Genomic DNA, 14,079 nt, shown 5'->3' with positions numbered 1-14,079 from the left:
CCCCAGGTTTCCTGTGTCTATTCAACCAGTTCCTGTCCCTTTCTTCTCATCATGCCTCTCGACAGGAACCACCCCTTTGGTCTCGTGTATCTGCTTGAACTGAGAAGCACACTCTTTACGAGTATTATTTTGTTTTATAGTCCAGTCTAATCTTCGTCTGAAAGTGGGCTTCGGGAATTGTTTTAGTTCTGGGTTAACAGAGCGTCCAGGGGCCATGGCTTCCAGGATTCCTCCAGTCTCAGTCAGACCATTAAGTCTGGTCTTTTTACATGCATTTGATATAACATGAGATTTAATGGTCTTTGCAATTTATCTGTTCTGAGAAGTTTGTGATACAAGGTTTAAGCTAAAACTTTTACAACCAAAAATAGCTGCCAACACATGATGTCCTAGCAGGGACAAAAGGAAAGGAAAAAGGATAGAAGACCTGAAGGGTCTAATCTTTGGAAGGAAAATTATCTCTGAATCCTCAACCACCAGGTAATAAAAACAGAAATTCATCTTTGAAAACGGTAAATGAACAACATAGGAAGCCCTTTGCTCTTTTGTCTGAAGGGTTCTGTGAAGGCTGTAATTTCTCCTACATGGGTTGAGGCTCCAAGAGGTCATCTATTCAGCCTAAAGAACAAATGCTGCATACTTCTATAAATGAGGTACCCATTACCTCACCACTACACAACAGCTTTGACTATTAAGTTCTTCATTATTGTGATTTGAAGTCTTTCACTCTGTAGCTTTCTGCACACTAGATGTAAATCCATTCTCTGGGGGTCCACTGGACAGCTTTCATAGATAAAGAGAGCAACCACAGATCCCTAAGCTTTCAGCTTCCTCTTTAATGCAAGAAATATTTGAGTAGGCCAACATTCCAGTTCCTTTTAAAGCGCTTCATAGGTTATGCTTTCCTGACACCTATCTTCATGACCTTCCTTTGCATTCTTGTGTCAGAATTCCTTTTAAATATAGCATCTACATTATTTATAATAGTGAAAAGTTGGGCAACTTAAAATATTAATAGGAGATTGGTTAAACTAACATAGGTATAATCATTGAAAAAGCTTAAGGCAAATCAACATGTACTGTCATAAAAAGCCAGCGAAAGGAAAACAGGGTGGTGTGATCCCATTTCTGTTTTTAAAAACTACAACATATACACATATGTGTATATTATACATGTGCGTATATATATATATGCTTAGACACATACATAGATAAAAGCTCGGAAGCATATTTAGTAAACATTACTACTGATGATTGGAGCGGGGAAGGAGAAGGGAGGTAGGGACACAAGACGACAGACAAGAAGACATTTTACTCTATTATCTTTTTAGCACACATGTGTACTACTTTTCTGTTAGAAAAAAATCAAAGACCAAAAAAGATCAATATGAAAATATGTACTGATGGTGGAATATGTCTTCATATTGCTGAGTGATAAAAGCAGGTATTAACCTCTCCCTCCCCTCCACCTGGAATGTAAATTCCATGAGGACAGGGACTATGTCCTGTGTGCTTTTGTATCCTCAGACCTAGCAAAATAGCTGCTCAATAAATATCGTTAAATAGGTAGGTGGATGAGTGGATGGATGGATGGAAGATGGATGGACAGACGGCATTAGGAAATTGATTTCAGAGTTTTAAGCTAATGCCCAGATGTCAAATTTGTTAGATACCACTATGCTCAGAAACAGGAGGCAGCAGGAAAAAAACACAAGAAGCAAGAACATGGTCCTAACTTAACATTACTGTAAGTGTCTTAGAAGAGTTATATGTTTAGTTCCTCCATCTGATGCTTCAATTTAACTATATTTTTCAAAAGTAACTTTCCTACATTGGCTTGAATACCTCCAGTGATGATGAAGAGCTTATGTCCTCATTTTGAAGCTAAAATCTGACTCTCTGTAATAAAAACATGTTGTTGTTGTTGTTGTTCCGTGCCGTCGAGTCGGTTCCGACTCATAGTGACCCTAGGCATAACAGAACGAAACACTGCCCGGTCCTGAGCCATCCTTACAATCATTGCTATGCTTGAGCTCACCGTTGCAGCCACTGTGTCAACTCACCTCGTTGAGGGTCTTCCTCTTTTCCGCCGACCCTGTACTCTGTCAAGCATGATGTCCTCCTCCAGGGACTGATCCCTCCTGACAACATGTCCAAAGTATGTAACATGCAGTCTCGCCATCCCTGCCTCTAAGGAGCTTTCTGGTTGTGCTTCTGAGACAGATTTGTTCGTTCTTTTGGCAGTCCATGGTATATTCAATATTCTTTGCCAACACCACAATTCAAAGGCATCAACTCTTCTTCTGTCTTCCTTATTCATTGTCCAGCTTTCACATGCATATGATGCGGTTGAAAATACCATGGCTTGGGTCAGGCACACCTTAGTCTTCAGGGTGACATCTTTGCTCTTCAACACTTTAAAGAGGTCCTTTGCAGCAGATTTCCCAATGCAATGAGTCTTTTGATTTCTTGACTGCTGCTTTCATGGCTATTGATTGTGGATCCAAGTAAAATGAAATCCTTGACAACTTCAATCTTTTCTCCGTTTATCATAATGTTGCTCATTGATCCAGTTGTGAGGATTTTTTGTTTTCTTTATGTTGAGGTGCAGTCCGTACTGAAGGCTGTGGTCTTCGATCTTCATCAGTAAGCACTTCAAGTCCTCTTCACTTTCAGTAAGCAAGGTTGTGTTATCTGCATAATGCGGGTTGTTAATAAGTCTTCCTCCAATCCTGATGCCCCGTTCTTCATATACTCCAGCTTCTTGGATTATTTGTTCAGCATACAGATTAAATAGGTATGGTGAAAGAATACAACAATGACACACACCCTTCCTGACTTTAAACCAATCCGTATCCCCTTGTTCTGTCTGAACAACTGCCTCTTGATCTATATAAAGGTTGCTCATGAGCACAATTAAGCGTTCTGGAATTCTCATTCTTCACAATGTTATCCATAGTTTGTTATGATCCACACAGTTGAATGCCATCCCATAATCAATAAAACACAGGTAAATATCCTTCTGGTATTCTCTGCTTTCAGCCAGGATCCATCTGACATCAGCAATGATATCCCTGGTTCCACATCCTCTTCTGAAACAGGCCTGAATTTCTGGCAGTTCCCTGTTGATATACTGCCACAGCCGTTTTTGAATGATCTTCGGCAAATTTTTGCTTGCGTGTGATATTAATGATACTTTTCTATAGTTTCCACATTCGATTGGATCACCTTTCTTGGGAATAGGCATAAATATCGATCTCTTCCAGTCAATTGGCTAGGAAGCTGTCTTCCATACTTCTTGGAACAGACAAGTGAGCATCTCCAGCACTACATCTGTTTGTTGAAACATCTCAATTGATATGCCATGAACTTCTGGAGCCTTGTTTTTTGCCAATGCCTTCAGAGCAGCTTGGACTTCTTCCTGCAGAACCATCGGTTCCTGATCATATGCCACCTCTTGAAATGGATGAATATCGACTAATTCTTTTTGGCATAATGACTCTGTGTATTCCTTCCACCTTCTTTTGATCCTTCCTGCATCATTTAATATTTTCCCTATGGAATCCTTCACTATTGCAACTCGAGGCTTGAATTTTTTCTTCAGTTCTTTCAGCTTGAGAAACGCCGAGTGTGTTCTTCCCTTTAGGTTTTCCATTTCCAGCTCTTTGCACATGTCATTATTATACTGTATTTTGTCTTCTCGAGAGGCCCTTTGAAATCTTCTGTTCAGTTCTTTGACTTCATCGATTCTTCCTTTTGCTTCAGCTGCTCGATGATCAAGAGCAAGTTTCAGAGTTTCCTCTGACATCCACCTTGGTCTTTTCTTTCTTTCCTGTCTTTTCAGTGACCTCTTGCTTTCTTCACAGATGATGTCCTTCCACAACTCATCTGGTCTTCGGTCACTAGTGTTCAATGCATCAAATCTATTCTTGAGATGGTTTCTAAATTCAGGTGGGATATAGTCAAGGTCATATTTTGGCTCTCGTGGACTTGCTCTGATTTTCTTCAGTTTCAGCTTGAACTTGCATATGAGCAATTGATGGTCTCTCCTACAGTTGGCCTCTGGCCTTGTTCTAACTGATAATATTGAGCTTTTCCACCATCTCTTTCCACAGATGTAGTCTATTTGATTTCTGTGTGTTCCATCTGGCGAGGTCCATGTGTATAGTCGCCGTTTATGTTGGTGAAAGAAGGTATTTGCTATGAAGAAATCGTTGGTCTTGCAAAATTCTATCATTCGATCTCTGGCATTGTTTCTATTGCCAAGGCCATATTTTCCAACTACTGATCCTTCTTCGTTTCCAACTTTCGCATTCCAATCGCCAGTAATTATCAATGCATCTTGATTGCATGTTCGAGCAATTTCAGACTGCAGCAGCTGATAAGAATCTTCTATTTCTTCATCTTTGGCCCTAGTGGTTGGTGCGTAAATTTAAGTGATAGTTGTATTAACTGGTCTGCCTTATAGCCATATAGATAATATCCTGTCACTGACAGCACTGTACTTCAGGATAGGTCTTGAAATGTTCTTTTTGACGATGAATGCAACACCATTCCTCTTCAAGCTGTCATTCCCAGAATAGTAGACTATATGATTGTCCGACTGAAAATGGCCAATACCAGTCCGTTTCAGCTCACTAATGCCTAGGATATCGATGTTTGTACGTTCCATTTCAATTTTGATGATTCCCAATTTTCCTAGATTCATACTTCGTACATTCCAGGTTCTGATTATTAAAATGGATGTTTGCAGCTGTTTCTTCTAATTTTGAGTCCTGCCACATCGGCAAATGAAGGTCCCGAAAGCTCTACTCCATCCACTTCATTAAGGTCGAGTCTACTTTGAGGAGGCAGCTCTTTCCTAGTCATCTTTTGAGTGCCTTCCAACCTGGGAGGCTCATCTTCTAGCACTATATCAGACAATGTTCCACTGCTATTCATAAGATTTTCACTGGCTAATGTTTTTCAGAAGTAGATGGCTGGGTCCTTCTTCCTAATCTGTCTTAGTCTGGAAGCTCAGCTGAAACCTGTCCTCCATGGGTGACCCTGCTGGTATCTGAATACCAGTGATCACAGCAACACACAAGCCCCCATAGTACGATAAACTGACAGACACGGTGGGGGGAATAAAAACATACTGGTCTTAATTCAACCTGTAGACACTGTCCAGCCTGAACAAGCCTGAACGAGTCCCAACAACTGACTTGTATGTCATATGGTTTTCAGTCCCCTCATTACACTGGCCTTTCCCTCTGGATATGTTCCTGCTTGGTAGGACCATATGAAATGTGTTCAGAATCTAGTGTGGCTTAAGGAGTATAGAATAGAGAGAAAGACTATTCTAAGTTCTTTTAGATACTATGTTTTTAATGGATGAAAATTGGGTTTACTTACAACCTTTAGGGCATCCATAATGTATTTGTGAAAGTATATACTACTACACAATTGTATTAAAAATAGTGGACTAACATTATTAATCAGTCCTGAGCATATAGTCACTCAAACCTCTTAGTCTTTAATCACGTTCTGCTGCTAAACTGCCTCATTCACATTCTGTAATGGCAAGCTTGGCCTTGGTTCCTGTGATGGTTAAGGTTGTGTGTCAACTTGGCTGGGCCATGATTCTCAGTGATTTGGCAGTTATCACATAATTTGACAGTTATGTAATAATCTCATCAACTCCATGATGAGATACGCTACGAGCAGTCAATCAGTTGAAAGTGAGTTTTCTTGGGGGTGTGTACTGCTGCCTCTAGTATATAAACTGATGTTTTCATCAAGGCTGCTGCTCTGGATCCTGCATCTGGCTCGTTATCATCTGACCTCTGGTTTTTAGGGCTTGAGCTAGCAGCTTATCTGCCAATCCTGGGATTCTTCAGTCTCCGCAGCCTGTGAGCCAGCAGCCTGCTGTCTGACCTGCTGATCTTGGGTTCATCAGCCTCTGCAGCTACGTGAGTCAGGAGAAGCCTCCAGGCTGATGCCTGACCCACAGAATTGGAACTTGCAGTTTCTACAACTGTGTGAGCCATTTCCTTGAGATAAATCTCTCTCTATTATGCTTCACTGGTTTTGCTTCTCTAGAGAACCCAGCCTAAGACAGCCCCAAACACAAGACTTTGTTTATTGACTTGTCTGAGTCACCCTGACTCTCCTGCCTATTGAAATCATTTGAGCTTCCCTAATATGATCATCATCATATAGAAACCCACAACCCACACTCCGCTTCTGTATTCCCCGCCTTTATATAGAGAGGATAAAGCTAGGCCTATGATCTCAGATTGTTCACTTCTCTCTATATCAAAAAGTAACACAGTGTTTAAGAGCATGAGCTATAAGTTAAATTGTCTGGATTCAAACCTCAGCTTTGACACTTACTAAATATATGACCGTACTGCTTAACATCTTTATGCCTTAGTTCCCTCATCTATAAAACAAGGATAATAACAGTACCTCTCTCATAAGGATGTTATAAAGATTGTGCTAACATATATAAAGTACTTAGAACAGAGTTAATACATGTAAAGTGCTTGGCACATAGTAAATGCTCAAAAATGTGAGCTATTATTATAATTATCATATCACCACCATTTTATCTCAGGACACTCATCAATAAAATCAGGACAATGATTCCTTAGTTCTATGAAGATTAAATAGGAATATATGAGAAAGTGTCCCACAAATTCTAAAGTTGTGGGTTCCTATGATAAAGGGGTGTGATTCACCTGAGTAAGCTTCTAACTCTCGCGAGCCTGGGATCCATGTAGTTTGCCTACCACTCAGGTACAGAAAAGTACCTTCTTATACTAGTTTCACATATCTGGCTGTCTCCAGCAGCCTGACTTCCCCTCACAACCACCTGTCGTTTGGAGATTATTATGTGGGTTAGAAAACCAAAAATTTGTTGAGCTTTTGAAGTAAATTGCCCTTGAAGTTTTGTTGGCCTTTTTTTTTTTTTTAACTGTAATTGTAAAGTCGAAAGCAAAAGCAACTCCATGTTGGCATACCAGCTAGACATTATTTTAGCTATGTTACCTTGGGTAACTCAATCTCTCTGAGCTTCAGTTTCCTCATCTGTAAATAAAGATAAAAATACCCACTTACAGGACTGTTGTGAAAACAGACTAAAATACATAAAAGACTATGTATAGTACCTGACATCAAGATGTGGCTTAAGCAATCTAGCTATATTTTAATTATGATTATTATTTCTCCACCTAAGTATCACGGTTATTTTTAGTACTATCTTCCATAAATTTGAGCTTAACTTGCAGTCCTCTATTAAACAAACAGACAAAAAAACCTAAACCCACTGCTGTCAAGTTGATTCTGACTCTTAGTGACCCTAGAGGACAGAACAGAACTGTCCCATAGGGTTTCCAAGACTGTGAATCTTTACAGAAGCAGACACATCTTCAGCAGCCGAGTGCTTTAACCACTGAACCACCAGGGCACCTCAGGCCTCTACTGAAAAAAAATGAAACCCGTTGACATTGAGTTGATTTCAACTAATAACAAACACTATTACAGAGATGAAAATACATACAATGTAAGCATACCAAACAGTTAAATCAGAGTTATCAAAATTTCCTTTAAGAAAGTATGTCCACACACAAAATTGTCTTTGGATTTATTTCAAATAGATTCCCAGAAACTTCACTGACGTGGCTTCCAACTGTCAAAACTCTGTGCTTTCATCAAACACTGAATTACAGGTTGATTTGGCTATTAGGGTTACTCACTGCAAAGGATATCAGTGACAAAGGGTATCACTGACTTTAACAGTTGATATGCTACATATTACTTTGAAGTATTATAATGACATGTGCAAAGAGCTGGAGATGGAAAACCAAAAGGGAAGAATACGCTCGACATTTTTCAAGCTGAAAAAACTGAAGAAAAAATTTAAGCCTCGAGTTGCAATAGTGAAGGATTCTATGGGGAAAATATTAAACAACGCAGGAAGCATCAAAAGAAGATGGAAGGAATACACAGAGTCATTATACCAAAAAGAATTAGTCGATATTCAACCATTTCAAGAGGTGGCATATGATCAGGAACCGATGGTACTGATGGAAGAAGTCCAAGCTGCTCTGAAGGCACTGGCGAAAAACAAGGCTCCAGGAATTCATGGAATATCAATCGAGATGTTTCAATAAACAGATGCAGCACTGGAGGTACTCACTCGTCTATGCCAAGAAATATGGAAGACAGCTTCCTGGCCAACCGACTGGAAGAGATCCATATTTATGCCTATTCCCAAGAAAGGTGATCCAACCGAATGTGGAAATTATAGAACAATATCATTAATATCACACGCAAGCAAAATTTTTCTGAAGATCATTCAAAAATGGCTGCAACAGTATATCGACAGGGAACTACCAGAAACTCAGGCCGGTTTCAGAAGAGGACGTGGAACCAGGAATATCATTGCTGATGTCAGATGGATCCTGGCTGAAAGTAGAGAATACCAGAAGGATGTTTACCTGTGCTTTATTGATTATGGAAAGGCATTCGACTGTGTGGATCATAACAAACTATGGACAACACTGCGAAGAATGGGAATTCCAGAACACTTAATTGTGCATGTGAGGAGCCTTTACATAGATCAAGAGGCAGTTGTTTGGACAGAACAAGGGTATGCTGATTGGTTTAAAGTTAGGAAAGGTGTGCGCCAGGGTTGTATTCCTTCACCATACCTATTCAACCTGTATGCTAAATAATAATCCAAGAAGCTGGAGTATATGAAGAACGGGGCATCAGGATTGGAGGAAGAAGACTTATTAACAACCCGCATTATGCAGATGACACAACCTTTCTTGCTGAAAGTGAAGAGGACTTGAAGTGCTTACTGATGAAGATCGAAGACCACAGCCTTCAGTACGGACTGCACCTCAACATAAAGAAAACAAAAATCCTCACAACTGGATCAATGAGCAACATTATGATAAACGGAGAAAAGATTGAAGTTGTCAAGGATTTCATTTTACTTGGATCCACAATCAATAGCCATGAAAGCAGCAGTCAAGAAATCAAAAGACTCATTGCATTGGGTAAATCTGCTGCAAAGGACCTCTTTAAAGTGTTGAAGAGCAAAGATGTCACCCTGAAGACTAAGGTGTGCCTGACCCAAGCCATGGTATTTTCAACCGCATCATATGCATGTGAAAGCTGGACAATGAATAAGGAAGACAGAAGAAGAGTTGATGCCTTTGAATTGTGGTGTTGGCAAAGAATATTGAATATACCATGGACTGCCAAAAGAACGAACAAAGCTGTCTCAGAAGCACAACCAGAAAGCTCCTTAGAGGCAGGGATGGCGAGACTGCATGTTACATACTTTGGACATGTTGTCAGGAGGGATCAGTCCCTGGAGAAGGACATCATGCTTGACAGAGTACAGGGTCGGCGGAAAAGAGGAAGACCCTCAACGAGGTGAGTTGACACAGTGGCTGCAACGGTGAGCTCAAGCATAGCAATGATTGTAAGGATGGCTCAGGACCGGGCAGTGTTTCATTCTGTTGTGCATAGGGTTGCTATGAGTCGGAACCGGCTTGACGGCACCTAACAACAGCAACAACATGGTACGTATCTCAAACACTTTTTTCACCTCTCTAATGACTTGGTTCTTGATTACGAATTTCAGAGCTAGAAGAGGCTTTAGATAAGCTAGTTCCTCCTTCTTATTTTAGAGACGAAGAAATTGAACCCAGAGAAGGAATTTGTGCATGTTCACATAAGTAGACCGTACACCACAGCTGCCTCTGCATTTCATCTCAAATCTATCCACTTTCCATCTCTACTACTACCAACCCTAGCCTAAGGTTCCATCATCTCGCACCTGGATGACCATCTAGTCAACTAACTGGTCTCCTTACTTTCTCTTAGGTTGTTCCTAAAATCCACTTTCCAATCCATCCTACAATGTGGTCAGAGAGGTCTTTAAAATTCTTTGATTAACGGAGCCAAGATGGCGGAATAGACAGCCGCTTCCGGCGAGCTCTCTTTACAACAAAGACCCAAAAAACCAAGTGAAACCAGTGTATTTGTGACAAGCTGGGAGCCCTGAGCTTCAAAGGCAAGCTTAGAAAACGAACTGAGGGGCAGGGGAGGAGGAAGAGACCATTCAGAAGCAGAGAGGAGTTACCAGACCTGAATCACAGGGAGCCCTCAGGCACCATTCCTGGAGCAGGGGCAGCGGTGGGCTGGTACTAGCATTCAGTCACAGTTTCCTCAGGGAGAAGCAGCCAGCCACACAGCATACTTACACCTCTGGAACCTGAGAAGAATGCCGCTCTTGGCAAAAGCTATGGACTTGTGTATATTTTACCGCGCACCCCCCCACCCCTAAGCCAGCTTCAGCGGCTGAATTCTCTGGCTTGAGATAGGCCCTGTTGAGCACCTAGAGCCATCCTCCTGGCCTTGGGGAAGGAAAAAAATTTGCAATTGGGGGAAAAGATAATTTGCTAGTTCTTCTAATCAGGGGAGCTCAGGACAGAAGCGGCTCCTGTCCAGGCATAAACCGTCCGTGGACCTTGAGCACCTTTCTCTTCTGCATGGACCGGTGTGGGCCTATTTCGGAGAACAGGCCCTTGTTGGTACACTCCAGCCATTTCAGGTGTGAAGTCCAAAGACTTCACCAAAAGAGTAAAAGGACTACCTAAGGACTGGGAAAAAGTTTTTAGCTATGACATTTCCAATCAGCTTCTGACCTCTAAAATCTACATGATACTGCAAAAACTCAACTACAAAAAAACAAATAACCCAATTAAAAAATGGGTAAAAGATATGAATAGACACTTCACTAAAGAAGACATTCAGGTAGCTAACAGATACATGAGGAAATGCTCACGATCATTAGCCATTAGAGAAATGCAGATCAAAACTACAATGAGATTTCATCTCACTCCAAAAAGGCTGGCATTAATTCAAAAAAACACAAACTAATAAATGTTGGAGAGGCTGTGGAGAGACTGGAACACTTATACACTGCTGGTGGGAATGTCAAATGGTACAACCACGTTGGAAATTGATTTGGCGCTTCCTTAAAAAGCTAGAAATAGAACTACCATATGATCCCCCAATCCCACTCCTCCGAATATATCCTAGAGAAATAAGAGCCTTTACACGAACAGATATATGCACACCCATGTTTACTGCAGCATTGTTTACAATAGCAAAAAGATGGAAGCAACCAAGGTGCCCATCAACGGATGAATGGATAAATAAATTATGGTATAGTCACACAATGGAATACTACGCCTTAATAAAGAACAGTGATGAATCTGTGAAACATTTAATAACATGGAGGAATTTGGAAGGCATTATGCTGAGTGAAATTAGTCAGTTGCAAAAGGACAAATATTGTATAAGACCACTATTGTAAGAACTTGAGAAACAGTTTACACTGAGAAGAAAACATTCTTTTGTGGTTACGATGGGGAAAGGGAGGGAAGGCGCGAGAGGGGTATTCACTAATTAGATAGTAGATAAGAACTACTTTAGGTGAAGGAAAAGACAACACACAATACAGGGGAGGTCAGCACAGCTGGACTAAACCAGAAGTAAAGAAGTTTACTGAGCAAACCGAATGCTTCGAGGGCTGGTGTGGCAGGGGCAGAGATTTGGGGACCATGGTTTCAGGGAACAGCTAAGTCAACCGGCATAATAAAATCTATTAAGAAAACATTCTGCACCCCACTTTGAAGAGTGGCGTCTGGGGTCTTAAATGCTAATAAGCAGCCATCTAAAATGCAACAATTGGCCTCAACCCACCTGGATCAAAGGAGAATGAAGAACACCAAGGACGGAAGGTAATTACGAGCCCAAGAGACAGAAAGGGCCACATGAACCAGAGACTACATCATCCTGAGACCAGAAGAACTAGATGGTATCTGGCTACAACCGATGACTGCCCTGACAGGGAACACAACAGAGAACCCCTGAGGGAGCAGGACAGCAGTGGGATGCAGACCCCAAATTCTTGTAACAAGACCAGACTTAATGGTCTGACTGAGACTAGAAGGACCCCAGTGGTCATGGGCCCCAGACCCTCTGTTGGCCCAGGATAGGAACCATTCCCGAAGCCAACCCTTTAGACATGGATTGGACTGGACAATGGGTTGGAGAGGGATGCTGGTGAGGAGTGAGCTTCTTGGATCAGATGGACACTTGAGACTATGCTGGCATCTCCTGCCTGGAGGGGAGATGAGAGGGTAGAGGGGGTTAGAAACTGGCGAAATGGACACGAAAAGAGAGAGTGGAGGGAGGGAGCGGGCTGTCTCATTAGGGGGAGAGTAACTGGGAGTATGTAGCAAGGTGTATGTAAGTTTTTGTGTGAGAGACTGACTTGATTTGTAAACTTTCACTGAAAGCACAATAAAAATTAAAAAAAAAAAAAATCCTTTGATTCAAAACACTCTCAGTACTTCTTCGTGAAATAAAATCCATGGCCTATATGTGACCCTAGCCTAATTCTCTGATCTTATCCAATTCTACCCTCCTCACATTCACTATGCCATACATTGGAAATAACCGTTTCTCAGTGTTAAAAGAGCAATTTACATCTAGGAAGAGGGTTACTGAGGGCTAGATCCCGATGCATCAATTCAACAGATTAACATCACTAATTCCACAAGGCACTGTAGAATTGTGAGAAACCCCTTGTGTCAAAGTACAGGTTGTCTATTAAGGAAAAGGGTTAAGAATGCTAGAAGGTACAAAGGCATAAGCTATGAATTTTGAATTATCTGGAAATACAAGCAAATTATTTCAATAACTAGATATTGTATCCTCTTTCCATATTCATTTAACTTTGGTAAAGAAAAAATGTCCAAAGAAGAACTTGTATCCAGAATTTATATAATGAACTCTCAAAACTCAACAATTAGAAAACAACCCAATTAAAACATGGACAAAAGAAACGATCAGACATTTCAACAAAGAGGCTGGAAGTAATCATATGAAAAGATGTTCAGTATAAATGTAAACTAAAACCACAATGAGATACCACAACACATTAGAATGGATAAAATAAAAAATACTGACAATATCAAATGATGGTGAAGATGAGGCTGTTGTTAGTAGGTTCCAACTCATAAAAACCCTATGTACAAATTATGTAGAACAGATTGAAACACTGCCCAGTCCTGCACCATCCTTAAAATTGTTGTTAGGCTTGAGCCACTGATGCAGCCACTGTGTCAATCCATCTTATTGAGGGTCTTCCTCTTCTTTGCTGACCCTCCACCTGCCATCTTTGCTTCTAACGAGCATTCTGGTTACTAGTTCCAAGACAGATTTGTTCCTTCTTCTGGAAGACCACGGTATATCTAATATTCTTCCCCAATACTGTAATCCAAAGGTATCAATTCTCCTTCAATCTTCCTTATTCGTTGTCTAGCTTTCACATGCATATGGGGCAAATGAAACACCATGGCTTGGGTCAGGTGCAACTTAGTCGTCAAAGTGATGTCTTTGCTTTTTAACACTTTTAAGAGGTCTTTTCAACAGATTTGCCCGATGTAATGCATCGCTTGATTTCTTGACTGCAGCTTCCATGGGTGTTGGTTGTGGATTCAAGTAAGACGAAATCCTTGACAACTTCAATATTTTTTCTGTTTATCATGATGTTGGTTATTGGTCCAGTTGTGAGGATTTCTGTTTTCTTTATGTTAAGATGTAATCCATACTGAAGGCTGTAGTCTTTCATCTTCACCAGTTAAGTGCTTTAAGTCCTGTTCACCTTCGGCAAGTAAGGCTGTATCATCTGCATAATGCAGGTTAATGAGTCTTCCTCCAATCTCGAGGTCATGTTCTTCTTTATATATATAGTCCAGCTTCTACGATTATTTGCTTAGTACACAGACTGGATAAGTATGGTGAAAGAATACAACCCTGAAGCACACCTTTCCTGATTTTAAGCCCCTCAGTATCCCCTTGTTCTATTCGAATGACTGCTTCTTGGTCTTTGTACAGGTTCTGTCTGAGCACAATAGTGTTCTGGAATTTCCATTCTTCACAATATTATCCATAATTTGTTATGATCCGCATAGTCAAATGCCTTTACATAGTCCATAAAAC

General features: G+C 40.8%; 1 protein-coding gene across 1 annotated transcript in view; it reads right to left on the bottom strand.

Moving 5' to 3' along the window:
* NR6A1 (nuclear receptor subfamily 6 group A member 1) overlaps nt 1–14,079 on the bottom strand; it is a 273,173-nt gene that overhangs the window by 71,924 nt on the left and 187,170 nt on the right. The gene's annotated exons all lie outside the window — the stretch shown is intronic.

Source organism: Loxodonta africana, chromosome 9, assembly GCF_030014295.1.
Source record: "Loxodonta africana isolate mLoxAfr1 chromosome 9, mLoxAfr1.hap2, whole genome shotgun sequence".
Taxonomy (NCBI): Eukaryota; Metazoa; Chordata; class Mammalia; order Proboscidea; family Elephantidae; genus Loxodonta; species Loxodonta africana.
Note: the sequence above shows the minus strand (reverse complement) of the source record. Positions and strands in the feature narration are given on the sequence as shown.